The 20,186-nt window shown below is 37.7% G+C and overlaps 1 protein-coding gene across 1 annotated transcript in view; it reads right to left on the bottom strand.

Annotated features, from left to right (window-relative positions):
* myo1d (myosin 1D) overlaps window positions 1-20,186 on the bottom strand; it is a 93,920-nt gene that overhangs the window by 70,992 nt on the left and 2,742 nt on the right. The window lies entirely within an intron of this gene.

The raw sequence follows: 20,186 nt of genomic DNA on the forward strand, positions 1-20,186 counted from the left end.
CCTGACGTCATCATACACAATTCTAATCAGAATATGAGTCTAATGCTGCTCCATTGGGCTGTGATTATGTGGCGTTTCAACCGAACCATGCAGGAAAGACCTCAATTGGCTAGACCAACCAATCAGAGAAACGAAGCGACGCATATTGTTAGTTGTCAAATGTCAACAGAACTCAACTGCACTGTGTTGCCAAGTCAACGGTTTTCCCGCGAATTGTTTTCCATGTCCACGGGTTGAAGCGACCTCAGTTATGTGATAAATAGAGAATACGAATTTTAGCAGGCAACCTTGCCAAAATAACACATTTTACCCCCCAAACGCCAGTGTCAAGTTAGAAGAAAAAGATGAATGCAAACGATCTTTGCCGGTGTTGTAAAAAAAAGAATTTAAGGATACACAGAGTACTAACCAACATGATCATCATTTCTGAGAGAAATAATGAAGGTGAATGCATATACGAACAAGTTCTCCGTTTAGGATTAGAACAAATTCAGAGATAAGCGCCTTTGGTGACGTGGATGATTACGTTACTGTTTATCATCTGTCTATCATTGTCTAAAGCCCGCCCTGACAATTTCATTGGTCCGAACAGTTTCTGTTCAGGCATAATTACTCCTCTATGAATCAAGTCCAGACCAAACTGCCTGAGCTCAAATGCTGTGGGCAGGGCTAAGTTCGGCTGGCATTCAGGCAAAAAATTTTTTTTTTTTTTTTTTCACATTTTACATTGTTGCAGCACCTCTCTTCCCAGTCTGTCAGTAATGCTTATTTAGTTCCTGTCTTTATGAAGCCCCTTGTTTTTAAATGCGTAATGTGCTCTGATTAGTCAGCTGGACCAATGTTGTAATTGGTCTAATGAATTGTATAGAAAGTTCAGAAACAAGCGTACTTAATAATTCCCTTTGGCAGAGGTGGAAAGTAACGAATTACATTTACTCGCGTTACTGTAATTGAGTAGCTTTTCTGTGTACTTCTACCTTTTTAAGTAGTTTTAAAAATCTGTAATTTTACTTTTACTTAAGTACATTTTGATTAAAGTATTGTACTTCGCTACATTTTAAATCACATCCGTTACTGAGTAAAAATAAATCATTAATACAAAGAGGTGAGGGGAAAAAACGCGATCCGGAAATGACTATATTGAATAGAGGGCGTGGGGCGCGGGAGAGAACAAGCGCGCAAATATCAGATGGAGACGAACGAGACAGATGTCAGTGACGCAGACCCAGGTGAAAGCAAAACGCCGTCGTGAACTCCTGGCTAGTATGGAAATACTTTGGATATAGAAAAAAATTATGTGGTGTTGTCCTGATGATATCAAATGTGCACAAAATGTGGATGCAAATGAAGAAACACATAGAACATGTTCGGGCACACATCCCTCTGTGCAAATAAAGGTATGTTTATAACTTAGGCCGATTGATTTTTGTGACGCAGAGGGAATCCCGGAATCCAGTCATGAACATTAACTTTACATTATAACGTAGAATTGGTGTAATACACGCAAACTTGTAGATGAACGAAAAACTCGAATGTAGAGCTGTAGACCTTAGAAATAAATAAAATCGCGACATGGTCTGGGAATATTTAAGCACAAAACATTGCTATATGAATATATGATCTGCTTGTTCTCTCTCTGCTTGTGAATGAGCTGCTCCGTCTACATATGCACTCTATTATTATAATAATAATATATTATATTATTATAATAATGTATAAAAACATTTTTACGAATTAATGATAAAAATAAGTTGTTAATCTAATTGATAATTTATTGAATTTAGTTTATTAGACATGTTTTATTGAAATTTTAATAAACAAAATAAACAAATGGTTTTAAGTTTGTTATAAAAAAAAGCATTTGTTCAACCAAATAAAAAAAGACCAATCTTCTTCATTCATTTAACATCATTTTAACTAGTGATAATAACCATCATTTAATAATAGGTACAGTAAATGTTTAATTGATGTTTTCTGAGATAGTTGTCATATCGTGAAAATCTCATTCTATCACATCCCTACAGGGGAGAGTCCCCACCCCCTCTGTTAAAAAGTAACTAAGTAACTTTTTTGAGTACATTTTAAATGAGCTACTTTTTACTTTTACTTGAGTAAATTTTTAGACCAGTAATTTTACTTGTACTTAAGTAAAATTTCATTGAAGTAACAGTACTTTTACTTGAGTAGAATATTTTGTTACTCTTTCCACCTCTGCCCTTTGGAGTGGACTTTGTGTGTTGTATACTTGCAGACCTTTTTCATGCTCAAACAGCAACATTACACACTAAGAAAGTTGAAAATGTAACAAAAAAACAAAAATTGTGTTCCAGTTAATTCAATTTAAACATCCAATTATACTTTGAACAGTTAGACTCTGTAGTAGAACTGCTTCAGTCCTCAGGGAGTACCTTACTTACTCCCTGTTGAACAGAAATGTACCATACAACAACATTCACACAAACAAGTCACAGAAACAGGCCTCTATTCCCTCAGGTCTTCTTACAAAGGCATCAAGGATTCATAGGTAATGCATAGGTTTTTATTCATAAATAAAAATGGACACAACCTCCTGAAGCATATTTAAAATGGATTCAGTCATATTCAATTATGCACATGGTTTGTGTGTTTTTAATCTCACCCAACAAACAATTGTCATCATGAAGTCACCCTTTCATTGCTACGTTTATAATGTTATGAAAGACTTCAATTTAAAAACAAATGATGTTCTTTTGAACGTTCTATTTATCAGAGAATCGTGATAAATATGTATCATGGTTTCCACAAAAACATTAAGCAGCTTGACTGTTTTCAACACGGATAATAAGAAATGTTTCAGGCATGGCAGTGATGCTTGTGCCTTTGGTGGCAGCAGCCTGTCAGGCCAGCCCTGGAGCAGCATGCATGAAAAGGCTCTTTTGTGCCAGCCTGCGTGGTAGGACACTGCGGTGTACCCGCTCCATTGTTCTGCTGTCAATGTGAGGTCTGTGTGTAAGGAGCACAGGCCAGGCCTCCACACCCCAACACAGCAGGCTGACTCTACTCACCCAACATCAGCCCCTAAGGGACAACAAAGTCAACTAATGACAATGCCAGAGGGGTAATGTTTTAACTTTTAACGATTCTGAACTATTTGAGCTATCCATTTTTCCAATGTGGAGAGACTGTATATTTTATTATTTGATTTTCTTTATATTTCAATACAACCTCTTTGTTGATACCACCCTCTTGAACCTCTTATTCTCACTCACTAGTATGTGCCCTCACAATACTAAGTCATTTTAGCATATAAATAGTATTGTCATTTGCAGAAACAGAAATGTGACATCACACCTTGTCATTAAGCTATAGTTCACCTAAAAACTAAAATGTGGTCATTGTTTACTCATCTTCAAGTTGTGATAACTTTTATGAGTTTCTTTCTTCTGTTAAACACAGAAGGAGATTATCAGAAGAATGCTGGTAACCAGACAGTTGACAGAAGCCATTGACGTCCATAGTATTTCTTTCCTATATGGAAGTCAAGGGCTTCCCTCAACTGTCTAGTTGCCAACATCAAACTTCGAAATATCTTCTTTTGTGTTCAATAGAAGAACAAAACTTATACAGGTTTTGGAACAACTTGACGGCGAGTAAATGATGACAATTTTTCTTTTTTTTGGGGTGAACTAACACTTTAAGCCCTCTGTCAAAGTCATAGTCAAGATATATTGTTGTGATTGCTTTCATTAATGTCCCACACAGTACAAGCCAATAAATCCTCCATCTGTCCTCTCATCACAACTCGGCCAGTCGCAAATTCACTTTGAGTCTGAGAATCTGTCAGTAAATCTAGCTAATTCCATTGTGTTTCACTTCTAGACACACGATTCAACCCTTTAGGTTTGCCCTGCTCCCAGAAGACAACGGCCCCCAAAAAATCAATTGTGATTGAAACAGAAACCGAGCATGCTGTAGGGTGTGGGGGAAAGCACAGAATAGTCATCGCCCATCTGCCGCCACTATCAGATTATCAACATCTGATAAGCAGGCCTATGCAGGACCTACTATTGCTGAAATCAAGATAAAGCTTCATAGATTACCTCGTTTTACCTAACAAAAACAAAAGAAATCTGTTTAAAATGCAAAAAAAAATTTTGCAGAAAATGCAAATGCAGAAAAGTTTTCTAAAAATTCAGTGCATTTTTGATCAGGCGGGTCAGCATAGAGAGATCGATATAAAGTGTTTGAACAGAGAAAGGATTTAAGGGGGGACCCAGGTTTTAGAAGTTTTCCCGGGAGTAAGCAGAAATATCTGGGAAGGATAGTAGTGGCTGAGGCTCTGTCATCCTTTCTCCTCCATTTCCCAGAAGGCCAAGGGAGGGGTTGCTGCTGCATGGAGATTAAGGATGTGTGTCAGAGCAACAGGCCACATCCTCTAACAGCTGGATCTACTTCACAGGCTGAAGCATCAGCATTATTGTCCAGTAATTTATTTCTCTGAACAAAACCAAAAAACGATGCATGTGCACCTACCTTTTTTTCCAGAGGAATAAAAAAAAAGGGATAATTCACCAAAAAAACTTTCATAATTTTCTCGTCCTTATGTTGATCAGAACTATATCATTACTGTGGAACATAGTAGATATTTTTAAAGGGTTTTGTTGTTTGTTTTTTCCATGCAATGAAAGTCAATCAGGCATGTGTTGTTTTGGACTCCACTGACTATTGACAAGATAACAGCTGAAAAATTAAGTCACAGATTTATAAAGACATGAGGGTGAGTAAATCGCTTTTTTTTTGTGGGGGGGGCTAACTATCTCTTTAATTGCTATTTCAATTACTTCAATTACTTTAAAAAAAGAAAAGAGAGGACATTTGCATTAAGTTAAAAGGTTTTAAAGTCAGAGCTACACCGAGGGTGAGTAAATCGTTTTTTTTTTTTTTGGGCTAACTATCTCTTTAATTGCTATTTCAATTACTTTAAAAAAGAAAGGAGAGGACATTTACATTAAGTTAAAAGGTTTTAAAGTCAGAGCTACACCCTTCACCAACTTTTAAAACACTTGGGTAAGAACTTGACACCAGTTTTAGAAAGGGATCACTTGCCAAGCTGAGAATAACTACTGGTTTCAGGCTTGTTTGGGTGGGTCTCTTGTGGTTATTTGCTTGCGGTTGACCGGGGTGGGGTGCAGCCAGTAAATTCCCTCACACACCAGTTGCAAGTAAAAGAAAAAATGGAGAGGAGTGAAAATTAACTGAACTGGACAGCAGTGCAGCATAAATAAAAGGGGAATGGAGAATTAGAGACAAAAAGAAAGCTTAAAAGACGATGTGCAAACAGAGAAGATTGAACACATATGAACACACCCGAAAGTGTTGACTTATAAGATGCTCCAACTCCAAGATAGCGCATTAAAGCCTGTGTATTCACAACCCCAGCAATGAAAGGATAATCTGTTCCTGATCCATGTTTATCCCCTGCAAACAATTTACCACCAAGCAATCAGTGTTTCTTCAGCTTAACATAGAACAAGCACGATATGACCTGATGGCGAATCGTCCTCTGGACTGTGCAACCAAGTATTCTGTGAGAGGTTTAGCACAGAATACTTGGTGATCTCAGTTTTGTCTTAGACGTTTCTCCTAAATTTCTTAGGATACATAATAAAAGACTATTTTCATAAGAGTTTTATGCTTTTCACTAAGGCACAATAATATGGGGAGAATGTGATGAGAAATGTAGGAGATCATATTGATCTCTCACATTTGAGTGACGACTTTAGCATCTTGGCAAATGGCTCTGAGCACAGTTTGAGATATTTGTTTTATTTCAAACTGGGGACATTTTTTAGCACAACAATTTCCATTTGACCTCCACTGAATCTCACTGATTTCTAGAGAAATAACTGAGATACTAAAGAGAGGTCATTTGTCTTTCCTACTGACATAGTGATATAACATTTCTGGCTGATACAATAAGCTAATAATAGATTATTTTCATGTTATGGCAGGTGACTAAGTGATACATTGTTTGACAAACTTTTTCAACGTAAACTAATAAATAAACTAAAATCAATAATTTCAAATTCTCTAAGTAAATGTAGGCATCACAATATTAAAATACACAGTATAAAAGATGTGTTTTATTTTTGAGACTTGCATTTAACAGTGTTGTTAAATTATGTTACTTTTAAAATCGAAATTTAAGTGAGCATAAGATGACGACATCAAAGGTAACGTAAATTAGTTTCTGCGCAACTTTACATTTGCTTGCTGTTAAACACCAGCTGATTTTGTACTGGCAACAATCCTTTAAAGCTTAACACACATCCTTCAATAGAAAAATAATAATTTTCTGGAAAGCTCTTAATGTCCACTGTACTCAATTTGACTCTTTTCAAACTAACCTCCTTTACAAACATACTACTGTGCGCAAAGCCTGAATGGAGAAAATGTGTGTTCCACTTGGCAAAGCTTCAAGCCATGTCTTAAATGTGCAGCTTTCACGCTAACTTTCATTAGCTTTGCACTGAGCACTCAGGAAATTAGAGCCAGGTGTAAATGTCAGAGCGCGCCAGAAAGCCGAGGTTTTTGTTATTTTGGCCCACTCCCTTCATTGTCTCCCTGAGATCAGAGGCACTTTTTGTTCTCCCATCAGAACGAGGGAAAGAAAATGAGGGAAAACGGAGGCATGTTTTGACGATTGTGTTTCAGAGGTCAATGGTAAAGTGACTAGACAAGGCCCTGAGCCAATCCCTAACTCATCTGAGCTTTTAGCACATGGTTCTGATCCCAATATGATGTCACTGAGCAGTAGCGGGTGACATGACGGCCAACTCGAGAAGAAAAAAGCAGACAAAAAGACAAGACCAGCCAAACAGAGTCAGACATTACTCAGCAAGCTATTTCAAGAAGTGATCTCCATCAGGGTAAAAAGAGGCCAGGGATGGAAAGTACAAAAACAGACGAGAAAAAGAAAAAGTAGTACAGTTAATGGGATAATTGGATAAAAAATAAAAGGAAAGGGAGAAGCAGAGAGAAAATTGTGTGAATGTTACACCTGGCTGTAACAGCGGCGACACAGCAAGACTGAAAATGTGTGACTAAACTCTGTGATTGTCTGCATCATCAAGGACATAAAAAAACATATTTAAAAAAGCAGCATTAAAATACATGACACATCCATCATTTTGTCCAATCTAAATGTTATTAGCTAAAACACATTATATACAAATCATATTAATGTGTCCATGTAATGAAATCAAACCGCATCATCGGTTAGACAGAGGAAATGGGCTTCCAGCGGGGGAGAATACACAATTTGGGAATTGTTTAGGCGTTGCTAATGTGCACAAGGAAAAACAGAATAATGAAATTTGAGGTTATGGATGTAGCCTGTTGTAAACATGAGAGAGAAGGGGGTTTTGAAGTAGGTGAGGGGTCAGTCGAGACTGTAAACCTGTAGGCTATAAACCCTAAAGACAGTGAAAGTGAGTGAGAGCGCTCCTCTAACATGCTTAGTGATCTCAGTGACCGCCAGCCAAGACACACAGTCCACAAATGAGACGTCTGTGGAGCTTGAAGCTTATTCTGGGGGGGAAAAAAGGCCAAAAAAGCAACAGCCTTGTTTATGTAAGGCCGGTGATATGTTTCAGATTACAGGGGGTTGTATGGAAATTTTTGAGGGCAGACAGGCCTTTTATTTGCTGGAGAGTGAGAGTTTTTTGAAGCAAACTTTGAAGCAGCCTTTTGAGGGCCACCATATTCACCTTTAGAGATCCTTCTTGCTCTTCCATTTGGAATGTGCAGAGCATTTGACTGGGCAGCAGTGCAGTTTTATGTGAAGAACGTATTTAATAGCATGTTTTGGATGTGTGTGTCCTGGTCAGGCTACTTAACCAGCTTAACCAAGATCTTAAGCAAGATCTGGTTGAGCAGGAAAATAAAGAGAAAGGGTGTGATCTCAAAAGTTCTAAATAAAAATGGGAAACAATCCTCCAAAACAACAGGGATAGAGCTGAAACCTGTAGTAAATGACAAAAAAAGTAGAAAAAATACTTTAAAAATTATTAAACATTTTTTTAAAAATTAGAAACATATTAGAAATCATAATATCTAATAATATTAAAAATCACAAGTGCACAAATGAAAATATTGTGTTAGATTTGATAATTCAACATATTTCAACACAATCCTGATGAATATTTAAATGTTTCCCTATTCAAGTAGATAGGAGCTGTTGCACATGATGTAATTGCCAAGATGATCAGACTGGACTGGTAAAAATCCTATCTCTAGCTGAGCAAAGAATACTGTCTGTGTTTTTATTATACAAACAAACAGAAACTATGGAAGACTTAACCACACAAAACCCCATAGCTGTGAGCAAGCATCAAAGCAGGACAAGATGTACCATATCTTTGGTCCGAGGCTATTATAACATCACAAAACCTTTGGGATTGTAACATTTAAATGGAGGGTATTTTTCCAGTGGCATTCTTTCTCTTTATCTTTCACATTGACGACCTTTAAAAAAAAAAGCTGTGCTGGTCAAAGCACCTAAATATATGCACAATCCACTGACCATATAAAGATTTGTAAATGTATCATTATTAATTACAGGCCAAAATATATCTCTGTTGCTGCCTGCATCTATCCTTACAGGATAGGAAAAAATAACCTTTGACCTTGTTTCTGGCTCTGTGCAGTGCACCTGAGCTCCGAGGACTTTGATCCCTCTGTTTGCTGTGCCGGATGGGAATCGGGTTGCCATGTGTCACAGCTGGACTCCACGTGGCCCTGCTGTTAAGGCAACAAGTGAGGCTTTACACCGTTGATATGGGAGAGGCTTAAACTTATTCATCCAACAGCTTCACAGAACTCAAATCCTTAATAACTATGACAGGAAGATTAAATTCAGGAACCACTATTATAAATGGTGTCTTTGTGATCTGCCCCATGAGGAATTAGAAAAAGTTCATTTCATTCAAAGACACAGTGGCCTGAATTCATTTTCATGCCCGAGTTTATATTTGTCTTCAGTTTGTTTTTGTCCAGTGGCACCATGCTGTAAATATGGAACAGAAACAAGCATATGGTCTCAGCTTTCATTATTTCCTGTTGCCCTCTTTAAACCTAACCTTAGACCCCTACTTACGATTATCATCCGGCTGATTTTTCTCAAAATGGACCCCGATAAAAAGCTGTGAGGAAATGGCACAGATTTACAACCTTCTGCTTTTCCCTCATTCCACTCTATGACCACACAACACAGCGCGACAATTTTTAAGCAATCATCTGCACTGGATCTGTAATTATTCTTAGGAAAAGGAAAGAAATAGACCCCTGTAGCTATAAACCTGAAAAACAGATGACTAGCCAGATATATTTTACTACAGTGGTTCTCAACTGTTTTCCATCAGGATGCAGACTTTACATTTCAAGTGATGAAAGGTTAACAATAAAGTCCTTAAAATTAAAAATGTAATGAATTAATATCACAATGATCTGCACACCAATATTCAAAATTATTAACATGTTGATTTAGCAATATGTGTAGTTTAAGTAAGACCGTGTGAAAAAAAAAAAACTGGGCCAAATTATTATTATTATTATTAGGGCTGTAACAATATGCGATATGAAATCGAAATCGCAATACGCAGGTCCACGAACCTGTATCGCGATGTGAGGAGGCAGAATCGCGACACACCCCTTCCAACTCCCAGAATTATCCTTCCTGTCCAGGTCCAACTTTAAAGTCAGCAGTATGGCAACATTTCAGCTACCCGGTGGAGAACAAGGATGGCAATCGTGTAGTTGACAAGACCCACACAATTTGCCGTAAGTGTTTCAAAAAGCTTCCCCAACCGGTTGGCAACGTGGTGTGAGCGTGGCGTTTCTGTTGCGTGTCATCCGCGGGGCGGCTGCGTGACGTTTTCTCTTTCTTTGCACACCAGAAGCGTGTCTGACGCGGCGCTTCTGTTGGTATTGATGTACAGGAGGCCCTATACTTCATGTTAAATATATATTGCCTATTGGTACCGCAAAGAAAACGTCGGCAGTAGCCTATTGACCATACAGATATATGGTATTGACGGCAAAATAGGCTACAGAATACTGTACAGAATAAAACTGTTTTATCCCCCCCATATCAAGGTTTGTATCGTACCGTGGGTCAAAAATCGTGATATGAACCGAATCGTGGGTTTGGTGTATCGTACCAGCCCTAATTATTATTATTAAAATCCTGTTCTTTTGAACTTTCTATTTATCAAAAAATCTTGAACATTTATCAGTTTCAACAAAAATCTGCATATTACAATGATTGCTTAAGAATCATTTCATGTGGCACTAAGTATTGAGCAATGGCTGGATTGGCTGAAAATTCAGCTTTACCATCACAGGATTTCAAAATGAATTAAAATATTTATTTTAAATTATAATAATATTCTGCAATATTACTGTTTTACCCTATTTTGATCAAACAAATTTGATCAGCATTGGAGACATGTTTTAAAAGAATTTAAAAAAATCTTACCCACCCTAAGCTTTTGAATGGTATAGTGTACATCAATGAAAATGTAGGAAGAATGTTCTCCTCCATTTTAAAAGTATAAGCCTTCAGCCATCTGAAATATGCACAATTATGGTTTGCTGCATTTTATTATTTGCATTCAGCCTGGCTGCCCACTCTCACACATTTTGCATGAGACTCACGCTACAGACACTGTTCTCATGCCACACGGCCATTTACGATGTAATCGCTCAGTCAGTATCATCACTCAGTCAGTATCAACTGTGGAAAGACGTCCATAAAACAGCTTTTAAACAATGTCATATAACAAATGTTACATTTACCCCAGAAAAGCTATTTAGTGTCCAAATAGCTAGAAAAAGAAACACGTCCTCAGAGGAACATATTGAAAATATTCAGATTCATTATATTTTTAAGAAAGGTCTATTAATGTCCACAATTAATCAATACTGAATTGAACAAGCTAAATCGAATCATAAAATCATTATGACAAGCAGGACAAGGCAGAGAGACCGTGCAGAACGGGGCGAGGCCAGCGGCTTGATAGATAATGCCAGCTATCTCACAGAGGAACTTCTGAAGCATAAAAGGTAGAACGACAACAGTGAAGGACAAGAGAGAGGACCAGGCCTGGATTTTATGTTGCGTTGTTTATGTTTTGTTTTACTTTCATTTTGGGTTTATTTATCTAGCTGAAGTCAAACAGACCTGATTCAGCATCGTCTTTGCTGCTGTCTGTGACCCTGCAACCTATTACTGAGACACAATATACAAGTTAAAAACCACTGCATTAGAACAATAAAAATTAAATAATTTGGTAATTTTGTCCTCGGTTTCTCAATCTTAGAATGACTGACACAAAGACTTTGGAACAATCAATCCCAATACACTAAAGTCTAGTTCTCTGTGGGTCAAAAGTTAAGCTTCTATTGCAGGAAAATGTCAATAGGAAGGGCAGTGAGGTCTAACAAGCTGCCAATACTCTTTTCCTGAGCCCCTTAGTGCAACTAGACAAGGCATAAAATAAAGGCCAAGCTTTATTGTTTGAGCACTATGCTGATTTGCTGTCCAGTTCATTGGAGATTAAAATGTACTGACATATCGTTCAACATTATAATGTATATTCATTGTACACTTATTACAGATTTTTATAAGTATGGGGACATTTTGAATTGAGATTAATGTTTTAACCGTACCTCCTTTATAAATCCATTTTGTACAACATACATAACAATCCTCCAGACAAGATGATCACAACAATATTATAGCAGTGCTAATAGTAAAGTGCTCGTTTTTTAATACAATAAAAAACGGAGACACAAGACAGCAAGCTGTATTTAAATGAAATGAGAGTGTCCTTTGTGATACATGGATCTGCAATGGGTTATAATGCATTGATATTGACAATGGCCATTATAAGGCGGAAAAAACTTTTAACAAAAAAACCCTGCAAGGAGCTGCTTGTTTTATCTGTTGTTTGGTATTCAGATATAAAACTTACTGAAATGTTTTCAGTCTGTGCATCAGTTCTTTTTAACCAAACCATGCTAAAATTGATCATCGTGATTATTTTGGTTGCTATAATCGTGACCGTCCCAGCATGGTGCTCATTCATAGCCAATGCACAGCTAAACAGATGGGTTTTGAGTCCGGATTTCAATGTGGCTGTCTACAGTTGTTGAAGCACATCTGATGGCACTCTTCTGGAAGCTGGTTCCATATACTCAAGTTTAGCAACTCAAGGAAAGGTTGAACTATATATACATCAAGTATACTGTACCACAAGTTCAACCCATGAAAATTACTGGTTTGTTAAAGATTTTTTTAGACTTGTCTTTCTTCTGAATGATGCAAGATGTGACAGATAACTGGAAGGCCCTGATTATCAACTGTTTCATCTGCAGTATCAGAGTCACTGTCTAAAGGAATTTGGAACATGGTCTAGGGCAGCACTTGTAATTGTTTTTGGAAATGTGCAGAGGATTGCCAAAAAATTCCACAAGATCCTAGCAGCAGACAAAACAACACTGCCATATAAAGTCAAGCCCTGAGCACACATCAAATTAAGCAGTGATTCCAGAGTGCCTACACAAACCCTTGTTCGAAAAAGGGGGCGTTGTGTAAACACGGTCTTGGGCAGAGTTCAAATCACGCTACAATGTACAGTATGTGTCAGCAGTCTTGACACTTGTTTAACTATGACAACTCAACGCAAGAAGCCTAAATGCTCACAACTAACAGACTGACAACATTGCTTTAAATCTCATGGTTAAACATTGTCATAGCATTGAATAGAAAGGCTGCATGTAAACTTTGTTATATAGAAGGGTTTTCAGCAGATCAACCCCAAGCTAACTGTAAACACAGCTGATTTCACTGGATAAAACCTACCTACATTATCCAACCAATTCAAATCAAGCTGTGTTTTGACACGTTAAATGGTCTTTCTGAATTCAAAGCAAATGGCCAATTCAAAAGGCGTCAATTTCCAGTTAAAAAAAAAGCAATTTCCAGTTCAACAGCACTCCTCTTTAACACTAGCTCCAGAGGGCACAGGATGTGATCTGGCATCACATAGCTGCTGCTGTTCCAGCTGAAGTCCCAGACACAGATGTGGAGACTGAAGACTCAGGAAGCTGGCCTGGTCACACCCTCTGCAAATAACAAACTGTACACGCCATCCCCCAGCCAGGGGGAAAATCAGGCCATGGCTGAGAGAGAGAGAGGTGGGAAAAACAGACACCCTGTGCTTTAAGTCACTGGAAGCCGCCTGACTTTTTTAACAATGGATTCATAATTATGTATCTATCAGAGACAATATTGTTCAATGATTTTGGGCAAGTAATGTTTTTCTTAGTTTACCAGGATGCATTAAAGGCACAATATGTAAGATATTTGGATTAAAATATCCAAAAACCAGTAGGACAGTGTAATATATTTTGTTGACTTGTGGACTTATTTTATCCCAAATGTTTCCAAGAATGTTTAAATCTGGAGAAACAAGCTATTTTAACCAGGAAACAGACCATTTCAGTGCATCGACAATCACTGACATTATATCCTCGGTAACGCGTTATGCTGGGTACACACCAAAAGATAATCGGGGTGATTTGGGCCGATTTCCCCCCCTTCCGACAATCCTAGCTACGTCCCAATTATCTTGATCGTTCTAGAGATTATGTTATCAGATTTTTCTGTGGTATGAAGAAGGGCTGAACAATATTCTGTTTTAACATCGACATCGCGATGTGCGCGTGAGCAATAGTCACATCGCCGGAACATGCGATGTGAAGGGTCGTAGCCCATGGTGTATTAAGAGAACCGTAGCACACAGTAAACACGAGTTTGTTGCTGGGGTGACATGCCCGGTCCGCGTGCCTGCACAGTGGTTCGCTGTGCCACTGCTCACGGCCAAACATTCACTGCTAAAATGTGCGACAAAGAGGATCCCCTGAAGAAAAAAGAAAAAAAATAAAATAAAAAAAAGGTTTCTTACCAGATATTATCTTTTTGGGACTATTTCGGCGAGGACGAGGATGTTGACCAAAAAGAGGTACTTTGCTGATACTTTGAGTGTCAGAAAGCTGTGGCCACAAAACAAGAAAACACCACCAATTTGTCTGATCACTTAAAACGGCAACACAAAGCCCTTTTACGACATGTGGATGTTTTGAAGGGACAAGAGAAAGAGAATTTTACTTGCCCGACGCAAGACAAGAGCCTGATTAAAACAAAAAATAACTAGAGAATCACCAAACTGCAAGAATGTTTGTGCATTCATTTAATGTAAGTGGTGATCGAAAGTGGATAATAATATATAATAATGAACTGACGATAATAATGTCACGCTGTTGACGCTTGTACAGCCTCTCGAGGAGAAATTACAACACTTGAGCATTTTCCTGAATACCATCACGACTGAAAATGACACTGATTTCATTTGACAGTTCCATAAACAAATAATTAACATTCACTTAAAGTCACTTACATTTTAGATGCAATATTTTGTGTTTTTGTTCTATTTCAGCAGTGAAAATCGTTCACAGCAGACCCGTAACGCATCTTACAGTAACAAGTGTGTACTGAGCGATTCAGCATTTGAATGAATCGTTTGAATGAACGACTCAGTGACTCACTCATTAAGACGGTGACCTGCTGCCACCTACTGGAGGTTTAGTTTCATGTTTACACATACTTTCCAACATTTCTTTTTGTTACTTGTAATGAAGCTTGCTTATTAGTGAAATTATTAATATAATGGAATGGTAATTATTGACTTTAGCCTGGATTGATGGCTCTTAATATCGCAATATATATCGTTGGGGAAAAAATACCGCAATGTAATTTTTTTCCAATATCGTGCAGCCCTAGTATGAAGTGCGTTAAGAGTGTCCGAACCTGCTCGGAAAAATGTCAGAGCCATACTGATTTGTGAGGTGAACCCCAAGGACAAATGCATGCACACTCACATGAAAGGACATAATATCCAATCAGAAAGCAGGCTACGTTATCAACAGTTCTATTAATTCTAACACATCTTCAAACATTCTCTAATAACATCAAATGCCGGTAGTCATGAACTGTAAGAAACTCAGAATATAAAACAATTATTTAAAGTTTATTATAAAAAAACATAGCAGTGTAATTTTTTATTTTTTACCATTACACACCTCTTGCTCACACTGTAACATGTACAGACCATGTTCCCACCATCTCCACGACTTCACCCAAACCCTTTTCTTTCTTTTTTTTGCATGAATTTTCTGTGAAAATCATTCCAAACACTATCAATGCGATTTCTTCCTGCATATCATCCGCCAAGCTTATTCTGAGGCCGGAGACACACTGCAAGCGTGGTGTAAGCGTGGCGTTTCTGTTGCGTGTCAGCCGTGGGGTGGCTGCGTGGCGTTTTCTATGCCTTTGCACACCCGACGCCTGTCTGACGCGACACTGCTGCTGCTGCTAGTTGACATACAGGGAAGGCCTATATTTCATGTATTTTGTATTTTTTGTTAAACATAAATATATAGCCTACTGATACAGCAATGACAACGTCGGCACTCTGCACTCTGACAATACATATCTATGGTATTGATGGCAAAATAGGCAGAATATTTTGTTCTGCATTGATGTGCAATATTTTAAAATCGATCATTATCATTATTCATCATTTCTATTTCTAGCATGCACGCGTTTTCGGCGTGGCTCGAGAGCGTGTCAAGCAGGCAGCGTGCAAACTCTACAGCCGAGACGTTCACGCCACGCTTGCAGTGTGTCGCCGGCCTAAAGTCTTCCAAGATTTTGCGAGATTTCCTGTTTACAGTCGGGACTCTGGTTGAACATCTGTTTGTGTGTGGGTTGCTGTCAATGTCACATCATGGCACACCACACACTATAGGAGTAAAACGGTTAAATCTAGGATTATTTGTCCTCATGTTTGTGGTCTATCACATTTTGAAATCTTTTAAGATGTAAAAAATCTTTTGGTGGCTACCCAGCATTACCCTCTGCATTTTAAGAGAGTAAAATTATACTTAACACATTCAAATGTATCTAATATGATAAAAACAGAGCTGCGTTACCCCACATACGCATGAAGAGAAAGCTGAAGCGGTTGTCTGCAGTATAATAAAAGTTCAGCAAAATCAAGGCATCATCAAGCTACGCCTTTACATATTGTGGTTTTAAATTGATCAAAAGTGACAGTAAATATTTCTAATGCAAACTAATTGTCCTTTCAAACTATCTTTTCATCAAAGAATCCTGGAAAAAAATCTTCCAGGGTTTCCAAAAATGTTACAACTTTTCAACATCAATAATTAAAATATTTCTTGTGAATATCAGCATATTTTAATCATTTCTGAAGGATCATTTGACACTAAAGAATGGTTGCTAAAAACTCAACTTTGCCATCATGGAAATGAATCACATTTATATAAAAATAGAAAACAGTGAGATTAAACTGCAATAATATTTCACGATATTACTATGTTTTTGTTTGTTTGTTTGTTTGTTTTTGAGTAGCTAAATGCAACCTTTGCAGAAAGACTACTTTCAAAAACATTTAAAAATCTCACCGTCTTTAAACTTTTGAATGGTAGATTTAAAGGAGCTGTATGTAAGAAATATATTTCAATATTATGTCCTTATGTCACAATATTATGCCCTGATATGTCACTATAGACATTAAGAAATCATGTTAATTTCAAATGGACTGCATTTATAATGGACTGCATTTATATAGCGCTTTAATCCAAAGCGCTTTACATATTTAACCTCACATTCACCCATTCATACACCGAGGGCGGTGTCAGCCATGTAAGGCACCATCCAGCTCGTCGGGAGCAGCTGGGGTTAGGTGTCTTGCTCATGGACACTTCGACACTTGGTCAGGTAGAACCGGGGATTGAACCACCAACCTTCTGGTTTGTAGACAACCTACATGAACCACTGAGCCACTGCCGCCCCAAATTTCAAATGCTTATATCACTGACAACAGTAGTCCGGACAGGATATTGACATTTAAAAGTTGTTGTTGCCGCCCTCAACTGATGTTAATGTTTTCATGTTGTGTTTTGGCCAAAAGCTCCACCCTCACCCTATCAACCAATCACAAAGTCAGTAGTGTTTGGGCATCTGAGTTGACAGCTCTGCTCTAGTTACCACAGCTACAGCTACAAACATTTCTGCAACCTATCTTGCAACCTTGAGTCATATATAATTTATATGCGATTTAAAAAAATCTCCCTAAATTCACTGAAAACACTTCCTATCACAGGAACTATAACAGACACAAAACGTTAAAATATGTAATTTCATGCTTGCACTAAAATTTTTTTTTTTTTTTAGTAATCAAATTAGTCAAAATCGTGACAAAAATGTTCAATAAGTTATGACAACATATGTTTTTACATTGTTTTAACTCATCAAAATAAGTTAAGCAATGTTAAACTTGTTTTTATTAGTTATACAAGATGTAACTCATTTTTTAAAATCAGTTTAACATAATTTAAGTTGAAATAACTTAAACATCGAAGTCGATTCTACTGCAAAAGTTCAAAATTTGCCTTTTTTTACAGTGTAGTTAATTAGAGCTCTTGAAAGACATCCATATAGGTCACTAGCTAATTGACATTACAGGTGCTGGTCATATAATTATAATATCATTAAAAAGTTTATTTATTTCACTAACTACATAAAAAAACAACTTTATATTATATTATTCATTACACACAGACTGATGTATTTTTCAAATGTTTATTTCTTTTAATTTTAATGATTATAACTGATAACTATAGGCTACAACATACTCCGCAAGAACAGAGAAAAAAGTTCTCGCTCCCAGGGCTGCGAGAACAAAATGACGTAATTTTGTTCTCGCAGCCCTGGTTTGGGATTTCTCGCAGCTTGTTATCGACACATCGTCTGAGCAGAACATTATTCTTGTGGGTGTCCGAGAACTATTGTGTAGTGGTGTAACGGATCACAAAACTCACAAAATCTTCAAAAAAGAATCACATCACGGATCACGAGTCACGGATTGGATAATTTTTCGGATAAGAAAAAAAGTTTTTATTTACTTTCCATTTATTGTATGAAAACTTTTGGTGTTAGCATAACCTGTGGTTATGGTTTTGACAAATATAAATTACCACCAGCTGAATAAATCACATTTTATTCAGTTGTTAAAGTGTAACGTGAAAAACAACCTGTGACGTGAAAATGGGCCTGAGCATATAATGAAAAAAAAAATCCAAAAGATTAGGATGTCAACATTCTTAGGGGAGAGAGTAGACCACTCACGCCTGTTTAACACATATTCATTATTTTTATTTAAAATCCAAAAGTTGGTACTGAACATGGCTTGTCATCATTGAAATTTTCTTTGTAGGCCTACACTCTTTTATAGATATCCAGGTTAAACACACTACATTTAAACAATGTTTTATTCAATTTATTACTGTTTATAGCCTAGTACCTTAGAAACAGGCTATAGACTATTTTAAAATAACAAACATTTTAAATTAGAACTTACAATAAACAAAAACAGCCCACTCGTTTTTTCGTTCATTTTTAAAAATATTTTAAGATGAAATCCTGCAGGTCATAAAGAACTTTGTTTTTTACCTCCAAGAAAGGAGTGCTCTCCATTATTTCACTTGTTTACCTGAAGCTAATAAATGCCATTTTCCTTGCTTTACCCAAGGCAAAAAGCCATGTGGACATCTGTGGGGAAATTACTGGATTTTTGCATCGATATGTGATTGTTTTAATGCAGAGCAGACGGTGCATCACTTCAATTCAGCGCGTCCAGCACAGCAAAACATAGACTCCGCGCAGAAATGTTTTAGACGGCTAGCTGTAGTCTCGTGCTGAAGTCCCGTGGGAACGCCATTGTAGCCGGAAAAAAAGGCAAATAGTCCAGATGGGAAGAGCATCGTGTGTGTAAAGACGTTCTGCTCATCAGCTTGTCGGTTCTCAGTATTGAACGTGTCCAGAAAAAAAGGTTTTCGATTCTGTACTACTGATCCAAGAACCGCTGCACGTTCAGTTACACATGCGTGCTCAGTATCAACGGCTTGTGAGTTCATCAGTTCTCTCAGCAAAACATGTCTCAGTTCAGTGAACTGTTGGAGCTACAACATATAATTCAAGACATTAGTTTATTTCTATTCGGAGAGACTGTCACTCATGTCAGAACGTGAGCAACTAAAGTAACTTGTGGGATCAGCGCTGATTTGAGACGCAAACCGTTTAGAATGATTCAGTTCGATTTGGTGAACTGGTTCGCCCGGTTCACTAAAAAGAACGATTCGTTTGTAAACCGGACATCACTAGAATGATGATCCGATCGGGCTCATAAGTGAAGAAGAAATGGTTCACGTTTGTGCCTTTCCGAATTGTGGCAACAGAATGCGAAAATTTGCAGCGAACGCTTTGACAAGGATGAGTAGTTTACACAGACACAACAGGTCGGTTGAAGAAAAATGGCATTCCGTGGTCGAAGACGGGTGCAATCACTGTGGAGGTAATGTAAACTTTATTTATCCTTCCATTTGGACACACACGGCTTGAGGAAAGATGTGCAGTAATAAAATATTCATGCTTTACACACATGACGCTCTTCCCAACAGGACTATTTGCCTTTTTTTCAGCTACAACTGAGTTCCCATGGGACTTCAGCGCGAGATACAGCTAGCCGTCTAAAACACTATTTAGGTGAATTTAAACAATGGCTAAGTGCCCTTAACGCATCTCGTTGTCATGTAAGGGACCTGTTCATTTTGGACAGACATTTTAATTGCATTTTGTGTCTGTTAAGAGGCACAAAGACACCTTTACGTTTATGCCCCGAAAGCTGCCGTTTTAGCTAAGTGGGGGCTCTGGACATTAACTGTAATAGCTCCATGTTGCAAGCACCAATCCGGTTAGTTTTTTCTTTCTTTCTATAGATTGTACTCACAATGGTATAACGATCAAGATAAACTTAAAAAGTCCCCGGGGTTGTCCTTTAACATGGGTTCGGAAAAAACACGTACCACAAACAGACTAGGCTGTGAGTGAAAGGGGCATCAGCAGGTGTCGCTTCAGATAGCCATGCTCAATGTTTTGCCACTTTTATATGGGTCTCTCATGCTGTGTGTAGTTTCACTGAAACTCGGCATCGAGTTTG

This window comes from Pseudorasbora parva, chromosome 21, assembly GCF_024679245.1.
Source record: "Pseudorasbora parva isolate DD20220531a chromosome 21, ASM2467924v1, whole genome shotgun sequence".
NCBI lineage: Eukaryota > Metazoa > Chordata > Actinopteri > Cypriniformes > Gobionidae > Pseudorasbora > Pseudorasbora parva.